Source organism: Benincasa hispida, chromosome 1 (genome assembly GCF_009727055.1).
Source record: "Benincasa hispida cultivar B227 chromosome 1, ASM972705v1, whole genome shotgun sequence".
Classification (NCBI taxonomy): Eukaryota; Viridiplantae; Streptophyta; class Magnoliopsida; order Cucurbitales; family Cucurbitaceae; genus Benincasa; species Benincasa hispida.
Window position 1 is genome coordinate 9,659,323 of NC_052349.1, and position 27,329 is coordinate 9,686,651.

The 27,329-nt window shown below is 32.2% G+C and overlaps 1 long non-coding RNA gene and 1 other non-coding gene across 3 annotated transcripts; both read left to right on the forward strand.

Moving 5' to 3' along the window:
• Nucleotides 1-2,168: 2,168 nt before the first annotated feature.
• LOC120070464 lies at nt 2,169-2,267 on the forward strand. Its single transcript, XR_005479959.1, has one exon. It is a non-coding gene; the product is annotated as a small nucleolar RNA R71 (small nucleolar RNA).
• Nucleotides 2,268-22,413: 20,146 nt separating this feature from the next.
• On the forward strand, nt 22,414-24,828 carry LOC120087036. 2 transcript variants are annotated; one of them, XR_005484427.1, is made up of 2 exons: nt 22,414-22,810; nt 24,334-24,828. It is a non-coding gene; the product is annotated as an uncharacterized LOC120087036 (long non-coding RNA). The 2 variants fall into 2 exon arrangements; XR_005484410.1 differs by having other exon boundaries at nt 22,436-22,810; nt 24,362-24,828.
• Nucleotides 24,829-27,329: the final 2,501 nt, after the last annotated feature.

Here is a 27,329-nt window from a genome sequence, read left to right on the forward strand (position 1 = left end):
TCTTCTTTCTTGGGGACACATTGAACTGGGCTTACCCAGCTGCTATAGGATAAAAGGGAGATTACTCCTGCGTCCAACCACTTTAAGATTTCTTTCTTCACTACTTCCTTCATTATAGGATTCAGCCTTTGTTGAGGCTCAATCGATACAGTCTTCCCTTCTTCTAGCTTATTTTATGCATGCATTAAGATGGGTTGATGCCACGGATGTCAGACAGCGTCCATCCTATTGCACATATGTGCTTTTGCAACATCTGCAAAAGAGAATGTTCATTAGGCTTGGTAAGATTGGCGGAAATAATTATAGGTAAGGTTTTTTGTTCTAAGGAAAGCATATTTAAGGTGATTAGGTAACGGTTTCAGCTCTAGTTCTGGTGGTTCTTCTAATGATGGATGAGTTGGTTTCGTTCGCCGCTCATTTAGACTTGGCGGCTCGAGTTCTTTCATGTTTTCTTCCAACGCGAGGACCTCATAAACTTGGGTCATTTCCTCTTCAGGCAACTCTATTTTGTTCAGTTGACATTCTTCATTATCCGAGAACTTTAACGCGTTTAACACATTAAACTTCACTTCCTGATTGTCTACGCGCATGGTCAATTCTCCCTTGTGCACGTCTATTAATACTTTCCCAGTGGCTAGAAAGGGTCATCCAAGAATAATTGGTACATCTATGTCTGCTTCATAGTCTAAGATGATGAAATCTGCTGGGAATATGAAGTTGTCAACTTTTACCAAAACATCTTCAATCGTTCCTTCAGGGTACATGATCGTCCTGTCTTACGTGATCGTCCTGTCAGCGAGTTGAAGAGTTACAGAAGTGGGTTGTGCTTCACCGATTCCCAGTTTCTTGAAGATTGAGAGTCACATGAGGTAAATGCTTGCTCCCAGATCACACAACGCATGTCCCACGTCCAACCCTCCGATTGAGCATGGGACAGTAAAGCTTCCCGGGTCCTTCTGTTTCTTAGGTAGTCTGTTGTTGACTAACACATTGCACTCCTGCGTTAGCGCAATTACTTCCATCTCGCTGATTCTCCTTTTCTTTGTCAAAATATTCTTAAAAAATTTGACGTATTTTGGCATTTGTTCCAAGGCTTCTACAAGTGGAATATTGATGTGCAGTTGCCTCAGGAGTTCAAGAACATGCTTAAATTGTTGTTCATCATTCTTCTTTATCAAGCGTCTCGAAAATTATGCGTTTAGCTGTACCGTAGGTTTTCCCGCATTGGACATGCTTGGCTCCGAATGGCTTGTGGATTCAGGCGTCCTTTCTTCTTGATCTTTTAATGTCGTTGGGCGTGTGTTGAGTTCTTTTGAAGGATTGTTGGTTCTTGGGTTCATGGTTCTTTCTTTAAGAGCTTTGCCACTTCGTAATGCCACCGCATGACATTGCTCTTTTCCATTGTTATTCCCTGAGGTTCCTGTGTTGCTAGGCAAGACTCTTGGCTATCGATTATTCAACTCACTGGCAAAACACCCCACCTGTATCTCCATATTTCTAATGGATGATGTCTGGCTTTTTAGAAAAGCATCGTTCTGGGTGATATACACCTTTAAGAGGTTTTCAAGCGGAGACGCTAAACTCGACACATGACTTCCTTTATTAAAGGATTGTTGATGCGACTACTGCGTTGGCTGGAATGCAGGTGGCGGTCTTTGCCTTTGCTGCTGGTTCACCCCTAGGTGGTGTGGCTCCTGTTGATTACCTGCCCAAGAGATATTTGGATGGTTCCTCCATCTGGGATTATATGTGTTTGAGAATGGGTTATTTTTAATAAAGCATACCGATTGCAAATTTTGTGGGCAATCAGAGTAAGAGTGGTGGTCTCCACAACCCACTTTTCTACCTGATTTACCTTTTGCGAGTTTGATGCGTTCCCCAGTGACATATTCTACAAAAGGTTTGTCATAGTAGCCACTTGTGTAGAGAGTGTGGCTATTGCGTTAGAGTCAATAGAATTCACATTCTGAGATCGCTACTTCCTTTCTGCTCTTGCGTTGTAAGTGTCATCCACCCATTCCATATTATGCTTGTCTATGCGCTCTAGTATTTCCTTAGCTTCAGTATAAGATTTATCCATGATACTGCCAGCTGCAGCTGCATCGGCTGCCATTTGAGATGCTCTGTTTAATCTTCCATAAAAGGTCTCCATCTGGATGGTTAACCGTAATCCGTGATTGGGGCAATTCTTGACTAATCCTTTGAAGCGCTCCCATGCGACACTCAAGGTTTCAAATTCTTCCTACTCGAAGTTCATNCTCGAAGTTCATGATCTCTCTCCACCTCCTTGCATTTATGGTGGGTGGGAAGTATTTCTGCATGAATTTCTCGACCAACTTTCTCAAGGTCGTGATCTCTCCAAGCTCCAAAGAACTTACTTATTGCTTTGCATTGTCACGCAGAGAATATGGGAATAAAGATAGCCTGATAGCTTCTGGGGTGATTCCAGGAATCACAAACGAGTTACACGTCTCCAGGAAACGTTTCATGTGGGCGTGAGGTTCTTCTCCCCGAGCACCCTCAAATTGTCCAGGTGTTTGGAGCATTTGTGACATCACAGATTTCATCTCAAATCTTGTCCTATCTGCCATTGGATATATGATCCCTGGTAAGAAATCATACAATACAGGAGACGCATACTCCCTCATGGGACGCGTACTACTGTTTGCCATTATGATAGGTTTTTGCGCAACATGGGCTAGCTGTTGAACTAAGTTTTGATTCCCTTGTTCGCCCGCCATTTGTTGTTGCCTGATTTGTTATCTGAGCAGTTGTTGCCTTAACCTTCGGCGAAGATTAGATCGATTTCTTCGTTGGAAGGTCCTTTCAACTTCGGGGTCGTATACAAGTTCAGAAGTGCTCTCCCTGCTCATAAATGTTTACAAGCTTCAGCTTATCTCGTAATACTCCCTCAGCTGAAGTTTTCCTATAAAAGATACAAGAAAAATTTCTGGTTAGTTTTGTTGTTGAATCCCTGGCAACGACGCCAAAAACTTGTTCGTTGATTTCGTGATTCGAGCTTAGGAGTGTGTTGTATAAAATAATTGGAAAAATAAGTGTAATTATGAATGATGCATTGATGCGTTTATGATGCATTAGTAACGTGTTGATGCGTTAGTGATGTGCAACAGGACGTATGACACTCCTCTATAGACGTTCAAGTTTTCCTGAATCAGATCCAAGTATAAATCCAACTCAGGTTCCTGGTAAGTCCAGGGTTAAACTCAGAGATTCAGATTAAAGCTAACGAAGACCTTGCGTTGTAACTGTTGTAGAGATATCCTAAGTGTATGTAGAAATGAGTTATTTAAACTAAGTTGCTGTGTGTGCGTGCAAGAAGGCACAAAAGGGTGAGTAGAGAATGATGGGTCATGTGAAAATGGAGTTTGAAGCAAGTGATATGCGTCAATCTAAGTTGGATGTACACAAACAAGAATATGAAGCGAATGAGATGACTTGTTTATCTTCGTCTATGCGTTAGACTCTATTCGACACTTCTCAATGCGAATATCATACAATACTTATCTCTAGGATGTATGCGTCAAACACAGGATGTAATAAAACACCGTTCGTCTATCTCTAGATGTACTAACCGTTTCTAACTTGATGCTGGCTAACTTATTCTCTCGAATAGTTTAAGCTAAAGATGCTTTTACCAATTGATTTAGTTGGCTTAAGCGTTCGAAATGGAATTTTGCATGAAGTTATAGATGCATCCAACATAAACAAGAAACAAACAATGGCAAAGTATGATAGATCAAATATGAGAATTTATAAACAAACTGATTGTCTTTACAAAACCAATACTTAATTAAATGAGAAGATGAAAGCGATAAGTAAGATGAAATGAAAGAGCCAAGCCGCAGAGTACAATCTCTTGTCCTCTTTGGCTCAATTCTAGTCGTGTACAACCACTTGTGGAAGAATTGGAAGAAATGTCTCTCTTGAGCTCAGCTTCCTCCACTCCTTGATCGGCGATGGTGGTGGTTCTCTTCCCTCTAGTTCTTCTCGGCACCACAGCACAGCTCTAAAGATCTAAGATTCTAAACTAAGACTAAGCTTCAAACTAAAACTAAACTGAGAACTAAAAACTCAAAACTCTCCATATGGTGGGATTTCTTCTATTTATAGGCGTCGGTCTTCTCCAACTTGATGATGGGCAGCATTAAATTCCATACCCTGGTTAGCCACCTGACACTCAGATGCTTTTCAGACGCCGCCCGCTGCAGATGCCCATGCTTGCAAGTGGTGATTTGACACAAACAGCCTGAATCAATGAATCTTCCTTGTGTTGAAACCCTCTGACGCACGCCCCATGCGTTAGATTTTGCCTGCGACACTTTTCTTAATCATGTGTTAGCCTTTTGTTGAGATCCTACAATATCATGCATTAGTGCCACAGTATTTTAGCAATAAACATTCTTTTGCATGAGTTTGATAGTGTTCAAATAATTTCATGTCTTTCTCTAAAAATGATGAGATTTTATCATTCAAGATCCTAATTATTCCAACTTTTGAGCCACAATAACTTATATTTCTACAAGTTATCAGCTAACGAGGGGACCTTATGGACCTATAGATTGAAGCTTCAATGATACAAGATTAATTGATTAATCTCTTTTAATCAAATTAATCAATATTCATTAACTGTCGGTCACTCCACTAAAGACTGACAGCTGAACTCTTTGCACTATAGATATATTTATGTGTCCATTGGATATAACCAATCAACAATGTATTGATCATTCACAAATTGCTCAAGATCAATGTTCACCCTTACGGGATACACAGATTCTGATTCTCAGATCGATAGAGGTTCTAAGAAATCTACTTCGAGATCAGTGTTCACAGTTAACAGAGGAGTTGTAGTTAGGAGAAGCACAAAGCAAGGGTGCATTGTTGACTCCAGTATGGAGGCAGAGTATTTAGTAGCTTGTGAAGCTGCCAAGGAAGTTGTCTAACTCAGAAAGTTCTTGACTAATCTGGAAGTAGCTTTAAACATGTCAAAGCCCATCACCCTTTATTGTGATAGTAGTGGTATTGTGGCTAATTGCATGAAGACTAGGAATCACAAGCGCGGGAAGCACATAGAGCACAAGTATCATCTGATACGAGATATTGTGCATTAAGGGGATGTGATTATCACGTAGATAGCTTAGGCGCATAACGTTACTGGTCCATTTACAAAGACTCTCACGACTAAGGTGTTTGAGAGTCACCTAGAGAGTATGGGTCTACAAGACAGACCACATCTAGTCTAGGGCAAGTATGAGATTTTGAATTGGGCATGTATTGTATGCCCTAGTTTCTATTTTTTGTGTACTTTTGTAACAGTTTAACTTTTAAGATGTACACTACACTGGCTTTAGGACAAGTATAAAACTATTGGGGTTGATGCCCTAAATCTTGTGGGTTCTGTAGTTTTTAATTGTAATGTACAAATAATTTATTTATCTAATAAAATCTTTGGCATTTTATTTGACATTTAGTAGCATTAACCCACAAAACTAATAAACTAAGATCCAAGGTTGTCTTCTGTAACTTGAACATATAAGAGTTAAACAACATGCAGCGGAAGTATCAAGGATTCATAAGCAATATAATTCACTAATTTTGGAAAAAACTAAAGTATGCTTTTCATAAAAAATGAGTTTTCAGAACATACCTTTGATGAACTCTCCAAGAAAATGTCTGTTCAGCTGCTGTCTTCATTTGATATCAATGTGAACCACCTCAAAGCCTTCCCTACTATGATCTTGGAGCTTTAGGCAGAGTTATGGGACTCAACAACAGCTTGAAGATGTGAAAAAACAAGAAAAGCTCACAACAGGAAATTAAAGAAAACAGTTTCTTCTTCACCGATATTTTTCTCTCAAATTCTGTATTCTTTTTTCTTCTCTAACAACTCCAATCTTCTTTATATATTTAGATGAACATGCAAAGTGATGGAGTGCATGGCTTGCAGCTCATGTTTGAAGAATCAAAGTAGAGAAGATAATGCATTTTGTGTGAGCATAAAGACGATGATAATAGAGAAAACCCATTTTCCATTTTGTGCAACATGCAAATGAATTTTCATTTTCTTTTTAAAACAAAAAATGACTTTTAAATCATTTTAATTCAAAAATTGATTTTCTTAAATTAATTTTTTAAAAAATTAATTAATTTAATATCAAATATTAAATTAATTTTTGCACAATAATCATCTTCATATATTTAAATCATATTCAAATTCTCTTGTTCCGTTTAATTTGAACGTTTCAAATTAATTTCTCAACCTACCCTAAAGCTTACCCATTTACGAGCTAGTAAGGGGACCTCGCGGACCTACAGATCATGGACTTCAATGATCCGAGATTGATCGGTTAAACTCATTACACCGATCTAACCCTTATTCATTAACTAATGGGTGATTCCACTAAAGCCTATAGCTGAACTCTCCTCACTGTAGATATATTATCTCTGTTTTACCTCCAAAATTACCTCTTTTTCCTTAAGTTCCACTAATCCCCTAATGAACAATTGATTTGTGATCCAATCAACAAATTGAATCCCTCTCAGACCAATGAGAGGGTGAGGCCTCTTGTTCAAGACCCAGAATCAGCACTTGAAGGGAACAACCTCTCTACTAACCTAATCAGGTAGGAGTGAATTCCCTCTTGAACCCTATGTTTCCAGCTATTCATCCGGTCTTATCCTCAAAATGGTAAGATTATTGAGCAGAGGCAATTGGTCTACTCTCACTATTTGCAGATCAAAGGATAATCCCAAACAAACAGAAGTTCATAGTTAGCTTAGGATTAAGGTTAAGTTACCTAGGTCATCGGTTAGTCTTAAACAGTAAACAACGTTATAAAGTAAAAGTGACACGTTTCGTGGTCCGATCTTGCACAAAACCCATTTGCACAGGACACCCCCACTTCTCATGTCTCAACATGCACGAATTAGGATCACTTTGTATGTAGCACTTTACAACATTTTGTAACAACTACAGAGTAGGCTGCATCCAATAGTGTTACCAGAATAAGGTACCCAACCTTATTCATATACTATAGATCTTTTTGACTATTTATTCGAACCCGATCTACTTGTATGTCTCCACATAAAGTTCAAGTACACATATAATAGTCAAGGGACTTAGGTTTATTGGATTTCTAAAAAATAATATATTCAACAACTTTATTGAATTCTCAGAATAAGTTCTAATATTTATAAACCACGATTTTTAGGACATAAAACCCAACAAAACATGTATGTGGAGACATACAGGTGGATCATGTTCAAGCGACAACCTAAAAGATCTGTAATAGATGGATGATGATGGGTATCTTATGCTGGTGACACTACGAAGACGACCAGCTTTGTAGTTGTTATAATTGTAGTAAAGTGCTACAAGTGATCTGATCCTGATCATTCTTGTGGAGACATGGGAGCGAAGGTTTTCTATACAAAGAGTTTGTATAAGACCAGACCACGAAATGAATAGTCTTGCTATATAACACTGTTGATAGAAGTGACTTACGTTTCATCAGGATGACCATAAGTGACTTGACCTAAATCCTAAGTGAGTTATGAACTCCTGCCTATAAAGGCGATCCTTTAATTTGTGTAGGTGAGAGTGGCCAATTCGCTGATTCAATATGCCTACCATTTTGGAGATTCGTCTGATTGGGAGCTGGGAACACAACTACACAAGAAGAAACTCACTCATTCTCTATAGTTGGAGTGAGTAGAATAATTGCTCCCTTAAGGGTTGATTCCGAGGCTTGAACAATATTGTGCCACACCCTCTCCTGGCTCAAGACGGGTTTGGTCATAATTGGACTATGACTTATTGTTCATTATAAGGATCAGTGATACTTAAGGAATTAGATGTAACTATCGGGGAAAAAGGGTAATTTTGACCCAATTGTACTTACAAGCAATTTGTGGAGAGTCAATGCACTATTGATTGGTTATATCCATTAGACACATAAATATATATGTAGTGCGGAGAGTGTAGTTGTCGCTTTTTAATACCATTGGAGCTTCAAACTATATGTCCATGAGGTCCCTTTGGTAGCTCAACTGACATTATTGAGAATCAAATTAATTTTCGATTAATTTGAATTGTTCAAATTAATTGAGAAAATTAATTATATATGATATAATTAATATAATGTATTTGATACATTACAATATAAAGTTTTATTTAAGGGAAAATAAAGACTTGAATATTATTCAAATATTAATTATATGAATATGATTCATATAAAAATTATAGATTAAATTTAATATGAATTTGATTGGTATTAAATACTATAGGTTAAATGAGAGACTAATAAACTATAACTTATATGATTTATGATAATATAAACTATAGGGTATGTGATATATTTGATATAACATAAGTTTCTCATATATACATATATTAAAGTAGTTAATGTGTGTGTGTATATATATGTTAATTTAAATTAAATTAAATTTTATTTTAATTATTTAAATTAAGGAGAGAGTTATTACAACTTCTTCCACCTCACTCTCTTGTGAATATCATGAAAGTGGTTTTCACGATAAGTTTTTCTTTTGATAGGAGTTGGAGATGATTCTTGATGTAGAACTTCTCAATTGTTGATCTCTGAGAAATTCATCCTCCCAACACATCTCTCCCTGCCAAAATTAAGAGCAAAGACCATACCTCTTGCTTGATTTCTCACCCTATAGATAATACTAGGAATCACTGTTGGTGGTGTTCATTTGGTGTTGTTGTGCTTGGAGATATTATTTGTTGAGTTCGTGCAATACATAAGAAAGGAGAGTGAGAAGACTTTATTATGACTTCAAGAGTAAGTACGACTTCCCCATTGTTATTATCTTTTTCTATAAAAGCATGTTACAGGATATTAAATGTTTATCATGTTTTGTTTTCATCACATCTTTAATTTATGTATGTTATGTAAAATTAATTGAGAGACACGATTGCATATCATGCTTCTGCACAGATTTTCCAAACCTTCATCCCCATCATCTCAAGGATTACCGTTGTTTTTCCACTACTATTATGTCTCTAGTTGAACCTACACCTTACCAAGAAGTTGTTACTAACCCTCTTTGGTAGCAAGCAATGAATGAAGAACTTCAATCTTTAGAGAAGAGTCATACTTCGGACTACATGAATTTTCTTCCTGGCAAAAGAACTATTAGTTATAAGTGGATTTATAAAATTAAAACACACTATGATGGGTCTATTGAACGGTATAAAGCTCGCCTTGTTGCAAAAGGTTATTCTCAAGAATATGGCATTGACAATGAAGAGATGTTTGCTCTTATAGCTCAAATGACATCTGTTTACAGTCTCTTAGCTATTGCAGCGGCCAAACAGTGGTCCCTTTTGCAAATGGTTGTTAAAAATGTATTTCTCAATAGCACTTTATCTAAGGAGGCATATATGAAACCTCCCCTGGTAATTCTGCTCCATCCCAGAAAGTTCGCCTTCTTCGTCGAGCTTTATATAGTCTTAAACAAGCCTGCATGCCTGGTTATCTACATTCAGTTTTACTATCGTTCAGCTTGGGTTTACTTCCAATCCTCACGATACAACTCCTTTTAGACGTCAAACTCCTTAAGGTATTGTTCTTCTTTTCTTTATGTTGACGAGATGATAATTATAGGTGATGATCCTCAGACTATATTTGATTTATAAATCCACCTAGGGAAACACTTTAAGATGAAGATTTAGGACCAATTAATTACTTTCTTGGCCTTAAGGTTCATCATGATTTGATGGATATTATCTGTCTCAAGCGAAATATGCTTCTGATCTCCTAGCTTGGTCTAGTATTACTGGCTCTACTACATCGTCAACCCCAGTAAATATGAATGTTTTATTGACTCCGTTCGATGGTGTTCCTCTTGACGATGTCACTATGTATCGGCAACTGGTTGACAATCTTATTTATCTCATTGTGACCATCCCAGATATTGCATATGATGTTCATATTGTTAGTCAATTCATAGTTACTCCCCAGTCTACACATTTTCTAGTTGTTCTTCGTATTCTACGATATGTTAAGAGCACATTTGGTCATGGACTTGAAGGTGTTCATATAACACATGCGAAAGCAATTTTAGGATCGGAGGCACTTAACTACATCAATTTTAGAAAATGAAAGCATGTTGTCCAAATACTGTAAACAGAGAGCAGAATTTGTACCAACTTTTTTGGAGACCGATTCAGCAACTCCCTTTGATTCCTTTGCTCACGAATGGTGTGTGGACCACCTCTAGTGTCTTCCCTATTATTCTTCGGGCCAAGAACAACTTGTGGGAGTCTATAGAGATAGGGAATGGGAAAGGAATGCTTGAAGGTTCAAGCTCTAGAGAGATATATGAAGGTAGGTGAGTTTGAGACTAAATTCCAGCAGCATAACAGTATGGAAAATGGTTGTCTTCAGCTCTCAATCTGATTCTACCTCTACTTATAGAGTGAATCCATGCATCAAGAAGCCTCGAGATGCAAGACACATGGTGGAGATGCAAGCAATAGTGGATTCTTGGTGTTCATGTAACATTACATGCAAGAGTGCGTAGATGAGTTGTTTTTCCACTTTGAATCACCATGCATAAGTGGGATTCCAACAAAATCCACTATCCTTGATCCAAAATCTGATTTTAGGTTGCATTTTAATTTTAATTTTAATTCTAAATTGAAATTAATTTTTGGTAATTAATTTGAAACTTTTCCAATTAATTTCATATGATTAATCCAATTAATCATTCTAACCTTGTGCAATCCATTATATATGAACTCTTATTCATGTATATAGTATTTAAAACACTTTTAAATACTTTATCTCTCATTTAATAATTTAATTCATAATTAAATTATCATGTCAAACACAATTGACGATAATATCCTTTCCCGATTTTGAACGATTTAAAGTTTCATGTCTAATTGTTCTAGGCTTTATTCTGATATGAGCTAGTAGGGGGACCTAATGGACCTACAGATCATGGGCTCCAATGATTCGAGGTTAACCGACTAATCTCATTAACCAAGCTAACCAGTATTCGTTAACTACCGGGACACTCCATTATAGCCCAATAGCTGCACTCCCCTCACCATAGATATATATTTCCGTCCACTTGATATAACCATGTTTAGTAAGTCGATCCTTCACAGGTTGTTCGTAGCTATAGTCGGATCAAATGTCCATTTTACCCCTATAGTACTTCTTGTTCCTTAAGTTCTACTAATCCTCTAATGAACAATCGGTTTGTGGTCCAACCATCAAACCTAAGTCCCTCTCGAGCCAAGGAGAGGGTGGGGCCCCTTGTTCGAGTCCTAGAGTTAGTACTTAAGGGAACAACCTCTCTACTATCCCTGAAATGGGTAGAAGCGAATTCCGTCTTGCGAGACTATGTCCCCAGCTATCTATCCGATCTTATCCCTAAAATGGTAGGCTTGTTGAGTCGGCGATGTCTGGCCACTCTCACCCATGCAAATCAAAGGATAATCTTGTATAAACAGAAGTTCATAGTTAACTCAGGATTAAGATCGAGTTACTTAGGTCATCTTGTGAAATAATCAGTTTCTTCAGTAAACGGCGTTATAAAGAGAAAGTGACTAATTTCGCGATCCTATCTTATTCAAACTCATTGCATAGGACGCCCCCACTCACATGTCTCTACATGAACGATTTAGGATCTCATCGTTTGTACTTAATACAAAGTAGGTCGCGTCCATAGTGTCCCCAGGATAAGGTACCCAACCCTATCTTTATACTATAGACAGTTTTGGCTATATACTTGAACTTGATCCTATGATATGTCTCTACATATAGTTCGAGTATTCATGTTATAATCAAGGATCTTAGTTTATTGGATTTAGGTTAGATATTCGCAACTTACATATTCAATAACAATAACGTCTTTATTGGAAATAGAATATGTTTAATGATTTACAAACTACGAGTTTATAGGACATTAAACCCAACAGGACTTCAGTTTTCTTCCCAGTCATCCTTGGTGTTATTTGACTACTCAAATGCCGATTGGGTTGGTGATCCCACTGATCGATGTTCCACCACATGTTATTGCTTTTACTTGGGAGATTCTCTTATTTCTTGGCAAAGTAAGAAGCAAACAGTTGTTTCATATTCCAGTTTTGAATCTAAATATCGTACTTTTACTGATGCTACTTCTGAGCTACTATGGTTTCATTGGCTTTTTGCAAATATGGGTGTTCCTCAACAGTAAGCTACTTCATTGTGATAAATGTAGTGTTATCCAGATTACTTATGATGATGTATTTTACCAAACATATTGAAAATGACTATCACTTTGTTCATCACTATTTCCAGAGTCATACTCTCGTCTTACGATCTATCTCTACTATTGAACAACCTGCTGATATCTTCATGAAGTCATTGTCACCAAGTCGTTTTACTCTGCTGCTTCACAAACTCAAGTTGGTCTCTACTCTATCACTTTGAGTTTGAGGGAGGGTGTTATCATATAAATTTGTTCTAAATTACCCTATTTTTAGGTTGATTTAGAGGTTAGACTTACTCTTAGACTTTCCTTATTTATTCTACTTTTTGTGTACTTTTTTTGTGTATTCTTTATTGTAAATATGAAGATTAATCAATGATATATCAATATATCGACAGTTTCTATGTATTGTATCTACTTTTTCTACTTATTTTAAAAACTCAAGTCATACTTAAAGTAAAAAAAAATAGTTATTCAAAATTTGTTTTTGATTTTAGAATTTGATTAATAATTCAATAGGGAAATAAGGAAGAAATAAACAACAAATCATTAAGAAGCAGGATAAAATATTTCATCCAATTCTTAGGAAACAATGGAAAAGGGCCAAAAACCCAAAAGATGTTGGAAAAACATTGAAGAAGCCCAAATTCAACCCAGTCTTTCAGTTTTTCTAAAGCCTTTTTTTCAGTTATGATGCAATTATCCATTTAAGTAAAACACTCATGCTTCTTGAGACCAAGCCACACCACACATAAGAATGGCACTTTTCTCTTTTTTAAAAAAAAAATAATTAATTAAAGACATTTCTATTAAATTTATTTTAGACAAAAGGTTTTTTTCTCTGAAATAGTAGAGAGTTAAAAATGAAATTCAGAAATAATAAAGTGCAATATTTTAGGTCCTATTTGATAACCATTCAGTTTTTTGCTTTTGTTTTTTAAAATTAAGTTTATAGACACTACTTTCCTCTCAAATTTCTTCTTTTGTTATCTACTTTTTATCAATGGTTTAAAAAATCAAGCCAAAATTTGAAAACTAAAAAAATGCTTTTGAAAATTACTTTTATTTTTTAAATTTAGTTAAGAATTCAACCATCGTAAAAAATATTAAAATTATTGTAAAAAAATGAGAAAAATAGACTTAATTTTTAAAAATTAAATATAAAAAATAAAATGATTACTAAAAGGAGTCTTAATAAATAAAGGTAGGCCATGAATTGCAAGTTGTAATTTACTGGTTAGTTTTTATGGACGTGAAAATGGCTTGAGTGCTCAGACTTTAATGCCTACAAGTTTGAATTTCTTTTCTCACTTATTTGATCACTTATTTGATTTTGAAAAACTATTTTTAGGACCTTTTATTTTGATATTGTAATTGACTAAATAATTAAAAAAAATAACGTGGTTTCGAAAATATTTAAAAAAATGTGATAATTTGATCGAGTCTTGGGTTCAATCGACTAAACTAGGTCGAGACTTCAACTCTATATAAACGGCTGCCTTAATCAACCCGGAAAGACCTTTAGTCCGTTGGTATTGCCCTCTGTCCAAGGCTGATATTTGCTCTTTAGTCTCTAGTTTGAGTCAAACAAATCCGACTTTATTTGTTTTTTTTTTTTATATATATACCATACTTTAAGGTTAATTTTGATGATAAAAACTTAAATTTTGTGATAGGAGATTTAATTTTAAATAATAAAAATACATTTTGAAATTAAAAAAAAAAAAAAAAAAAAAAAAAAAAAAAAGAAGAAAAAAAAGGAGTAACTTAGACCTTATATTATATGTTAAGGGACCATTTTATTGAATTCCTCGCTATTTTTATATACTAAAAGAATATAAATGATTTAGACTTCTTATAGTAAAAAATAGTTTCTTATGTTTATGCTTAAACTTTTTATCCTCATTACCTAACTTAATAAATAAGATAATCTTTTTTATCTTTACTCAAGAAAAGACATTCCGTTACTTTGAAAATATGTAGACTAAAAAGAACAAGTCACAAAGAATAAAAACAAAAAAAATGAATAAGAAGTATGAAACAAGTTTTTAGTATGAAATAGAAATAGTTACAAAGAATATGAATAAACAAATTAGAATGGTGGGATCCTTTTTCTTTTGAAACGGAAAGATCTTTTTTTCTTTTGGAAGGGAAAGGTTACGGGGGAGAAGAAAATCTCTTATGTGAAGGATGAGAGAGCTTTTATTCTCTAAAGGTTGTATATTAATTTTATCTTATACAATTAATCCATATTCCTTTCATACAATTTGAATAATTCAAGCTATTCCAATGAAACTACAGATTTGAAACTCTAATGATTCGAAATTAATTAATTAAACTTTTGAATTACATTAGTCAACATTCATTATCTGTGGGTCACTCTACTAAAGATCCACACTATACTATCGTTGATTATATCAATGGATACAATTTATGCTATAGTGTATAAAAATTCGACTACGGGTCTATAGTAGTTTACCTTACCATGCATAATAGTTCACCTTGTTGTACATTGATTAATGGTTTTTTTTTTAATATCCACCATGATGAAAATTTTAAGGAAATAGAAAAAATTGCTTTGATTTAAATTAAAGATTTTTTTAAGTAGATTTAAATGAAGAAAAATAATAGAATCAGACTATGGGAGGGAAATTTTTTTTTTTCACTTTTGATAGTCATACGGTTGGTTATATGATGCAATTTCGCATTTAAATCATTAAACTAAAAAATCTCATATTTTAATCCTCACGTTAAAAATAATTTTTTAATAAAAAAAAATATCCACCATCACGAAAATTTTAAGAAAATAAAAAATTGATTTGATTTAGATTAAAGATTTTTAATGTGAAGATTTTCTTAGTATTAGAGTTGCTTGTGTTTATGGTTTTCTTTTTTTTAAAAAAAAAAAAATTTAACATATTTTTTTTAGTATTATGGTTGAATCTATACTATATTTAAAGGCAATGATTAAAAAAAAAAAAAAGAACATTTTTAGACTAATATACCCTTCTATTTTTCTATTCATTGCATTTATGTCATTTCTTTTGAAAAACGTAATTTTAATACATGCAAAAAGACATGGACGCGATTGGACATTTGGTAGTGTGATGGCATTATCGTAAAAAGATTTATTGCAATGAGTATTTCAATTGGTTCATTCAATAGAGAAGCAACTCAATATTACATCCATTCATATAATATTAGGCTAAATTATAACATATATTCTTGAACTTTCTTTTTTATTTAAAAAATACTCCTATACTTTCAAAAGTTGCAATATTACGACAACAAGTTTAATATCGACGACGTCCGCTTGTGGGACACATTGATTTTTTTATTATTATTTTTAAATGAATGCAAAACATTAAATTATTGCATTGATATAGACATTTTAATTTACATTTTATTATTTTCCCATTATGAACAATAGTTTAAATATGGAAGAAAAAGATATTGAGAATTTGTTATTTTCTATGATGTTTTTCAAAGTTAGAACGATTAAAAATGAAAAAACCGAGAATCAAATCGATAGTAAACGGAACAAAATAAAAACCAACCATTGGTTTTATTCTTTATTAGACATCACTTGATCCCTTAGAATCATTGATTTGTTTTGATTTTGGGTTGGCTCCAAACCCATAAAATCGAACCAACTACTACTTATATCTTATTATTAATAAAATACATTTTTTCTATTATTGAAGATAAATTTTTATAAAATATGTTTTTTCTATTGAAAAAATGGAAAGGAAAAAAAAAGGTCGAATGTCAACATTCGACCATTAATAAAAGAGAAAAAAAAATAAAAAACCAAAAATGAAAGAAAAAAATTGGTAAGTATTTTATTAATAAAAGAAGGGATAAAAGTTTTATTAAACTCAATTGAATTTTACGTATTGATTACACACAAACTCCACTATACATTTAGTCTCTTTAACAAAGTATATCAAAACAAACTATTAACAAAAAATAATAATCTAAACAAACTAACAACCTTCTAACAAAATTGAGAAATTCACAATACACACGATAACACTAAAAGAGAGAAGAGGGGAAAAAAATGGCGATCGGATGTTGAACACTGGACTATAACTTGAACAGCTGACCATTATAAAAAATAATAAATAAATAAATATTTTCTTGTTGGACTTTAAGCATGTATTTTTAATCTAATTAAATATCAGATTTGGGTACCATTCAACTCAATTATTGTCAATTATTTGCTATATCTAATTATTGTTGGATAAATAATATGTTATTGTAATTTGTAAGGAGAATAATTGAGTATTTGGATTATTATATGGCCAATAATATGTTATCGTAAGGTGAAATTTTTGAATTGATTTCTTCCTTTTTGTTTGATTTGAAAATCTTTTTCCTTTTTTCTTTTTTTTTTTTTTTAACTTTTTTGATGGATCAATATTTTCAAATTTAAGTGGTTCCCTCTTTGTCCTTTGGGCTATGAAAAAAGGCCTTTTTTGGGATGGTATGAGAGAGTCATTGATACAAGAAATAGAACAGCTAGAAAACGTGAGGTTCTAAATATATCATTATTAAAATATACACTATATTTTAAAATTTTAACCTCGATATTTTATAATTACAACTTTACTTCAATCGAGTTACGATATTAAATCTAAACAAAATATAATTATCATTTCTTTTCATGAAATGGTAGTTGTACAAAAGCGACATTTTCATTCAATTAGGACTAATTGTGGGTTTTTAATTAAATAAAATGAGATAAGCATTCATATCAAACAATATTTTGCTTATTCAAAACAATATGTTGAAAATATCATAACAATTTTTCATTTTCATTCAATTTTATAGGTATTATATGCTAAGAAAGTGAATTTAAACCTAGTTGAATTAATAAATTAGCTTACTCTTTTTTCTAAGATTAAAGATGCAATCTCTTGTATTTTTATGATAAAATAAGTATAGTTCAATAGTAATTAACATGATCTTTTTTCTTAGAGGTTGAAGGTTCGATTCTCTATCTTGTACGATACATATCATAAAGTTTAAAGATATAAATTAATATTTAAGAGAAAATATATAAAAAAAAATGAAAATCCACGATGGTAATTGACATGTGGTTGATTTGATGGTTGTCAAAAACACATTTTTCAAGGTTTTGAAGGCATTGAAATTTGGTGCCTAACTTTTTCATCCTCTTCCTTTCTCACTAAAACTTCCCCAACATCCTTCTTTTTAAGTTAATGCAAGATAAAGTTATTTGAACATAAAACTTCAATTTATTATTCTCTCTTTTCTGCAACCTAAATTTTTCCACTCTTTAATGTGTAAAATGAGGCATCAATTAGGGTATTTTGTAGCCTTGTAATTAAAATTCACATGAAATGATTGGTAAATTTTGGGAGTCCTTGACTTTTTTCAGAAAATTCCATTCAAAAATTAAAATAGTGAAAACCTCTTCCCAGTTCCCTTCATTTGCAGAGATCACATGGTGTGAATTGTGATTGGACTCTCAAACCTACAGCTATTCATTATCCACTCAATAAATTATTTGTCAAGTTATATATATTTGTTCCAACTTTATCATTTCCCTAAAAAAATACTCTTATTTTTATAAAAACGTTCAAATATCTTGAATCTGTTTATTGGCGTTTCGAACATTTAAATACGAAATTTCGTATTCAACATATTTATTTATTTGTGGTTATTTACGATTATGACCTTAAGGTTTATAGTAGTACGCTATATAAACTCTCTACTCTAAAGGCGTCGTTTTATTATGTAATTTTCTGAAAACATTCTCTCTAATAATACTATTCTCCCTCTGCCCGTGGACATAGCTAACACACTATTAGTGAACCACGTATATCTGTGTGTCGATCTTGTCTATCTTTACATTCTCCTTTTGTGTTCTTTAATTGTCGATTTCGTAACAAAAAAATGTTAATATTACCTTGACGATCTTTCAAGAATGTTTCAAAATTTCTTATTAGTAAAATAGTTGTTAGAATGTCAGACGAAAAGTCGACGCTTTTTAATATCGTTTTTTAAGACTTGATCTAGACGTAAGTTTCCTAATCACTATCACGTGACTTTTTATTCAACATTCTAAAGAATTTCTAATCGGTTATTTTCTAAGTAAGGATTAAAGTTCAGACATATGATATTGATCAAAATTTTAGAATAGATGTTTTTATAATGAAGTATTGACGAAAAGAAAACAATTGGATTGAAACTTTATGATATTGTTCACTTTTAAGCAAACATCATGAATTTTCTTCTTTTCTTGTTAATTTATATATGTTTAGATTTGTAATAAGATGAATATTTTTCTGAAAGCGTTATTAAAGGATTAATTTTGACTTACACTAAAGTTAAGATTTGAATTGGGTAGCAAGTTATCAAATATTGAGGCTAGATGTCTTTTTTTCTTCTTTCATGTTGACATTGACATTTTATATTTGAATGGGAAATTTTAATTTGAGCATATTTAGGTATGTGTGTAAACGATTTTGAGAGAGGGGAAAAAAAAAGGAGAGAAAAAGGAGGTAATTATGATTATTCAAAACAACAAAATAAAGATAATTTCCAGAAAGATTTTTGGAAGGTAATAAAAAACCGACCCACGTGATAAGGGGAAAAATAAAAATTCAAAAGATTTTGTTTTCTTTTATTTATTTTATTTTTTTTAACTTTTGAATTCCAAAACCAAAACCCACTTTTGGGTGTTTGATTTGAGGCGATGCCTTGTCTCTGTCAACCCATCAACAAAACAAAGCCAAGAGGCAGACCCTTTTTCCTCTTTGGCTTTGGATGATTATTTAATTCAATACTACATTCTCCTTCATCGTCATCTCATCAATCTTCTCTAAATCATTATTATTGATGCCAAATTTTAGATAGATGAAAATACATTTGATCTTCACGTAATAGCAATAATAAATTTGTAATTTGAGGAAGAGCAGATCAACAAAACAAAGAAAAGTGGCTCCAATAGTAAAGTAATTATAGAATGGAAAAAAAGTCAAAAGTTTCAGGTACCTCGTATGGAATCATAATGATGTATTTGTAGGAAATTTGATAAAGGATTTATCTTAACTCTACGAGATTAGGATATGGATTTCCTCTAATTCCAAAAAAAGCTAAGAGTAAATCATATATTATCTTATCTTATCTCATCTTTCGTTGATTCTTGGCTTATTTTGTTAGGTCTGAATCTATCCATAACAATTGATATCACTCTTTTTCTCCTACCAATTTTAAAGTATATATCTATTTGATTTCAAATATACACTATATTTCTAAACTTTCAAGTAAGTATTCAAAAAGGTATATATATCTTAATCGATTGAACTGTATATTGTAGTGTGTGTTTTTGTTTGGAGAAGTATATTGTAGTGTGAAGTATTTCTATTGGTAGAGAAATGAAATAGGAAAAGGTTGAAAGGGTGTGTCAGTTTGGGCAAAGTTTGAATGAGACAGTGGTAGGAAAGCGAGTGTAGACCCTCCCTGTCGTTTTGACCTCTCATTCTCTTTCTCTCTCTTCTCCACAATTTTATCAAACTAAACATTTTTAAAACTAACAGAGAAACCCATTTTGAAAGTTCCAAAACAAAAAAGAAAAAAAAAAAGAGTTAGTATGTAATGAGAAAATTTTCAATAGTATCTTTGTAAAGAAATCGACCATAAAAGATGGACAGAAAATAAGTAAATAAATTAAATATGACAAAAATGAATATGATTTAGGACGTGTTATTCGTGACCTCCGAATCCCATTAGGACATATAATTCTTAGGCCCCGACTCGCTAATCAAGCAATGAAACCTTCTTAAAGATATCAAATTCGAGACATTCTTGCTATTTCAACGGAAAAAAATGTTCCCATTACCTCAATTTATTATTTGTGATGATAATAATGTTTAAAGAATAATATGAAATCTTTAAAGTAAATTAAGATATGATTTAAATTTTATGATGAGTAATAATATTGGGTTGGGGGTATGGGTGTTGTGAGGTGGTGAAGGGCATTTGTCGGTCATCTCCTCGAATTCCTCGCACTGTCTAAAAAGTTAAGCACGGCATACGAGGGACCCTCATTTTCATACACATTCAAGAAAAGAAAAACAAAAAACAAAAAACAAAAAACAAAGTTTTACAAATTTTTAAATTTTTTGATTATTTGGTTTAATTAAATTGAAAACTGAAATGGGAAATTGAAACAATTGAATGAGACTGATAACAAAAAAGTGGACAAAAGTATTAAATGGGAATTGGATTATGGGGGCAGCTCAATAAACTCAACTACTCCTCTGACTTCTCAAAACCTCTTTACTTTTTTATTCTCTTTTCTCAATACATTAATTCCTTCTCTATTCCCTCTCTTCATTTCAATCCTTTCATCATTTCCATATCAACACAATCCATCCAATCCAATCCAATCCAACGGTCTCTATTCCTCACAATCCTTACATCTTTCACTTCCTCCACCAATTATCATTTCAACACTATCAATCTCACTCTCTTTACTAAAGAGTTTTCAATAATGCAATACTTAATTACCTAAGGATCTTCAAATGTCCTTTTGTTTAAATTTGAGTCATGTCTAGCATGGACAAGAAGAATACTCGAGTTGGCCACTAACCGACTCGAAAACTCCATCCCAACTTGCCTTAAAAGAGAGAAACATCGGGTGAGTTGGTGACAAACCATGTCAAGACCTATATGATCAGTTGATTGTATAAACCTATCTCTAATTTCAAAATCTAAATACTAAAAATACTATAACACTCCACATATATTTATTATACACAATCTAATTTTAATTTGTTTCAACAATCACACCCCTATTAAAACACTAATTTAAGTATTATAGTGTGTTGGACGTATCACTACATTGGTGCAAGATCTTACCATATATTCCAGGTACATTGGATTGGACCTCACTTTATATTGACCAAACTTCAACTTGACTGGTCAAATTCATGCACCAACAACCTAATTTCTCGTCACTTTAATTACACATGGTTAGTTGATGGTATATACTTGATGCTAATTTCATAACTGAAAACACTAAAATCCAGGTAACAACTCCACTTTTAAGGCATACAACTTCATTCTGCTTATTAATTGTTACTGAAGCATCAGAGTGTGTGAACATATCACTACATCGATGTAAGATCTTGCCACATGTAGGTTCCAAGTACATGGACTTGGACTCACTTTAATTTATATTGACCCAACTTCAATTTGATCAGTCAAATTGATGCATCAACAATAGTTGTTTGTAATAATTGTGAAATACAAAGTCTAAATCGTTGGATATGAATTCAAAAACGGTGTTAAGAATACTCGAGTTGGCCACTAACCGACTCGAAAACTCCATTCCAACTTGCCCTAAAAGAGAGAAACATCAGGTGAGCTAGTGACAACCATGTTCAGACTTATATGATCAATTGATTGTACAAACCTATCTCTAATTTCAAAATCTAAACACTAAAAATACTATAACACTCCACATATATTTAACATACACAATCTAATTTTAATTTGTTTCAACAATCACGCCCCTATTAAAATACTAATTTAAGTATTAGAGTGTGTTAGATGTATCACTACATTGGTACAAGATCTTACCATGTATTCCAGTCATTGGATTGGACCGACCAAACTTCAACTTGACTGGTCAAATTCATGCACCAACAACCTAATTTCTCATCACTTTCATTACACATGGTTAGTTGATTGTATATACTTGACGCTAATTTCATAACCGAACACACTAAAATCCAGGGAACAACTACACGTTTAAGGCATACAACCTCATTATGCTTATTAATTGTTACTGAAGCATCAGAGTGTGTGGAACATATCACTACATCGATGTAAGATCTTGCCACATGTAGGTTTCAAGTACATGGACTTGGACTCACTTTAATTTATATTGACCCGACTTCAATTTGATCGGTCAAATTCATACATCAACAATAATTGTTTAGTAATAATTGTGAAATACAAAGTCTAAATCATTGGATATGAATTCAAAATCGGTGTTTAAGAGAGGGAGAGAGAGGGAGAGGATGCATGGAATCGTGGTCATGTCTAGAAGTGAAAAGTGAGGAGCAGGTGGTGGGGTCTAAGTCCATCCCCAATGTTTTTGTCTTTTAGAGCCTTTGCCTTTTCACTCCTTTTCATTTCTTTTCCCTCTTCTTATAACCCTTCCAAACACACAAACTCTTTCTCACTTTCATAATTATTATCAATTTTTTTAAAAAAATCTCTCATCCCCCTTGAAGAGAGGCGAAACTCTAGGGGGAGAGAAGATAAGGAAAAACAGGCCAAAAGAAAAGGCAGATGACGACCCAAAGCCAAACATGGCTTAAGGATTTTAGGGTTTGAAGATCTGAAGAAAAATTGAAGCTTTTCTTTATTTTCTTTTGAGGGGAATGTTGTCTGGCTCGAGGACACTTTCTTTTCATCATCTTTATGAATTTCATATTAGTGTCGTCGGACCAGGCTTCATTCCCCCCAATTGCCTTCTCTTCTCTGCTTAATTTTCCCCATCAAAACTACACTAAAGGTTTGATTTTTCTCTTCCTTAGTTCCTTTCGCTTTATGGGTTTTTCATATAATTTAATGTTCTTGCTGTTAAATCACCAAGTTTTGATTTTTATACCAATTATTTGTGTAAATATTTGATGGGCTATAGCTTGCTATAATGATGAAGTTATTTGACTGTTCTTCTTCTTGTTTTGCGTTGTATCTTTTTTTCTTTTCTTTTTTGTTGTTGTTGTTGTTGGGTTTGTAATTAAGCTATGATTGTGTTTTGTTGTCAGTCTAGACTTTTTTTTTCTCTATATAATCATTACACAGATTTTGGTCATGATGGCTTTCAGTATCCTATCTGTCTCTTTCTGCCATTTTTCTCAGATCTCTCCTTCTCTTCTTCAAATTTCCCCCCAACATTTCTCCATTTCTCTCTCTTTTTTCCCTCCCTCTCTCTCTCTCTCTCTCTCTCTCTCTCTGATTCTCTAATTTATCTCCTTTCACCTTCTTCTATAGTCTAGCTTCATGTTTAGCCTCAACATTCAAAAAGAAAAATAAGAAAAGATCCTTTTTTTAACTCTCTTATTTAACTAATGTTTTTGTCTTCTATTTGGGTTTGCAGTTCTAATGCAAAGATTCTCTCTTTCTCTCTTTCTCTCTTTTTAAGTGCTTCTTATCATCATGAACTTCACATTATTGGCTTGTGTTTATTTTGAGACCTTCCACCTCTGTTTATCTATTGATTTACTTCCCTTTTGAGGGTTTTATTTTGACATTAATTACATTGAAGCAACATATAATTACAAGGTAACTTACTAACTTTTGTATTTTTGTAAGGGAAAAAAGAAACCCATTTGAGAAAATAATTGAAACTTGAATTAATTATTATTTCTTGACTTAAATTGTATGTGTTTATTTCATTATCTATGTCAAAGATTATTCACTAATCATTTTATCATCTTTTTTAAATGTAGAGAGATAGCTAGAGAGGAAAAGAGAATCCAAATGTTTTAACTTTTTAAATTTAACCCAAACTTCTATTAAATACTAAAGTTGTTTTTTATATTATACTTTCTTTTTGGGAATTTTAAGAAGTTATATACAGAAAGCAAGAATATATATACTTTCTTTTTCAATTTTGTACTGAAGAAAAAAAGGTTTTTGTTGATTCAAACTTGTTCCTTTTAAAGTGAAGTGTTGAAAAGGAGAGTAAAAAAGAAAATGCTGTCTGATTAAAGAAGTAAAATGCTTCTTTTTGACCTCTTATTTGGATATCAAACTTTTTATGGCATTGTTGGATCCCCACACGTTTACACAAAGCCCTTTACTTTTTCTTTTTTTAACCAAAAAAAAAAAAGAGAGAAAGAAATGATTAACCCACAAATCATGCATTATTAAGTGCGAGCCACATCGATGATCCAAAAATTATAAAGTTGGCTAAGTTTATATGTGTTTTTTGTTCTGAAAATAAGCCAAAAACTTGACTTGTCAAATGATGAAGGCCTTTAAAGTTTCTGACCTTTGTCTCCTTGATGATCATCATATTAATCTCCGAAGGCTTTTTCATGTAATTAAATGAGCTTAGCTTTCGACAACGACGACAATGACGACGACCCAGATGGTAAATCTTCACAAAGATTTGATTTTTAGCATTGATTTGTGGTTCGAATCCATGGATAATGAAGATGAAGCTTGAAGAAGGCACATTTGTTTTAATTTGAAAGATGGCATTTTAGTTAATTTTGAGGTTGGATTTTTTTTTCCTAAAAAAATATTTTATGTTGTAATGTGTGTGGTAAGAGACAGACATTTGTTATTGACTTTGGAATGTGATTGTGTTTGTTTTTAGTACTGTTTGGATTTTGAAAATGGTGAGAGAGTTCATTGAGAAGGTAAAAAGTCAAATTTTGAAGTGTGAGACTATGTGCTATAGGTTGCCTTCTCCAACAAAAAAAAAAAATAGTTTGCAGGTTGCCCCCTTTGAGGAGGGGTAGCATTGTCTTTCCATATTTGTGACTCCAATAAAGAAGGGATAAAAATATTTACCTTTTAGTCCATGATATATATCTTGAAGCAAGCTTAAAAAAATTTACTTTTCAACTTTTTAAAATGCTTTTAAGAGAATGAGGCTTTTCAAAAATAGAAAAATAAGATAAATTATTTACACGAAAGAGCAAAATTTAAGGGTTGTTTTTAGATATAGAAAAATAAATCAAAATATTTACAAAATATTACAAAGTTTTAGAACTAGACACTAATAGACTTCTATTAATGTCTATCAATGATATTGATAGACACTGATAGAAGTTTATTAGTGTCTATCAGCGTCTATCATTGATAATTCGAAAAATTTGTTATATCTTGTAAATGTTTTCAACAGTATTACCATTTGAAATAATTTTCCAAAATTTAATCTTTTTTTTTATAGAGGCTAGTAGGTTGATAGAAGGTTATTAGTGTCTATCAGTGATAAAAATTTATAGAAGTTTGTGATAGATACTCATAGAAGTTTATCGATGTCTATCAATATTGTTTTACTATTTCTGTAAATAATTTGACATTTTTCTATCTATGAAATTCTTTTTTAAAAGAAAGTCGTTTCATACTTTTTTTTTTCTTTACTATGAGTGCTTAATAATAAAACAATTTTGATTTGATAGGAATATTGTTGACAATTCAATAAATGAGAAGTCCCTAATTTTATGTCTCTTTATTTTCTAAAATACATAATAGATCTCTCAAATTTCAATTATTTGTCCAATATATCGCGAATAATAGATATATCAAATAGAAATTTAAATTTTATATACATTTGATATAATTTTAAACTTTTACTTTTGTGTCGAGTAGATCTATGGATTTTAAAAATATATATATTGAATAGGTCAATGATTTATTATAAATAAAATAAATAATTTATAATTTATTGAATACAAAATTGAAAGTATAAAAATAGCTTATACACTCTTCAAAGTTAGAGGACCTATTGAATACAAAGTTTAAAGTTTAGGTACTTATTATACATCTTTGATAGTCTAATTTGGGAATACATATATATATTCAAAATCTTTAATAAATTTCAAAAAAAAAAAAAAAAAAAAAAAAAAAAAAAAAAAAAAAAAAAAAAAAAAAAAAAAAAAAAAAAAAAAAAAAAAAAAGCTCTTTAATTTGTTTCGGAAGGATGGGGGAAGTTGGACTGGACCTTTAGCTGGCCCAATTATCCTGAGTGAGAAACCACTTGCTAGTTGGGCCCGGCCCAACAGATGACCTTTGATTAGCCCAAATGGTCAAGCATATGGGCTCCCCACTCTCAAAGCCCTTCCTTCATTCTTGCCGTGAGTTGTAATATTTCTAAAAAAGAAAAAAAAAATGGTTAATAAAAGTATGGTATTATTTTAAAACAAGAGTAACAAGAAAATAGTAGAGACTAGAGAGTCACTGTATTTTCTATAGTTATATATTTTACTGGTTCTGATGACCACTATTTATAAAGTTCATAAAATATGAAAAGATAAAGATATTAAAAAATATAATTAGAAAAATATTTTGAAATATGTAATATATGAACATTTGTTTATAATTTGAATATTTATACAAGTACTTCAGTTTTATCCTTTAAATATAATTTTTTGCTATTTGATTAATACTTTTACCTTTGACCTTTCCAATTTGCATTTAATGGCTAACAGAAAATCAAATTACTAGCGTCTTTTGTTTCTTTTTATTAACTATTATTTTACTCCTTAAATTTTTAAAATTATAAATTTAATTTCAAGCTTTCTAAGTTTTTAAAAATTTTCGAGTTTACTCAACACAAAATTGAGGGCTCGAAGATTTATTAGACAAAAATTCAAATAAACAACTTTTTAAAAATTTTGAATTTGCTAGGAGTTTATTAGACACGTATTTAAAAGTTTAGAAACTAAATAGACACACATCTCAAACTTATAATTTAACTTTGTTTTTGTCCAAAATGAGTAGTTAACTTTTGAATGGATTTTTTTTTTTTGGAATACAAGAGAAAATAAGAAACTAAGAAGAGTAACAATCAGCGGCTAACAAATCCTACGAGGAATTATGAGGAGGATTATAGAATAATTAGTATGTTTTAGTTAATACTGGTCAAAAAACACGTGCAATACACGTGAAATCTTGTAATTCTAATTATTTTTTAAATAATGATTTTTTAGCATATAATAAATAAATATTGTGCAATGTAAAAATTTATTTCAATGTTCAAATTTTTTATTTTAATGTTCTCATATTATTCTTTTTCGAAAAAAAAAAAACTTATATCTAGTATAAAGAGAGAACTTGTTCTAGTAATTAAATTACCAAATTAATATGTTAATTTTAAAGTATTGGGATACATATAATGCAATAATTTTTTGGGTTGTTTTCAAATATAAGAAAATAAGCCTACTTATTTACAAATATAGTAAAATGTCACTCTTTATCAGTTTTGCCATTTAGAGCAATTACTTTAATTTTTATTATAATGTTATTATATATCTACTCTGAAGTCACGAGATGACGCATTGTTTCACCATATT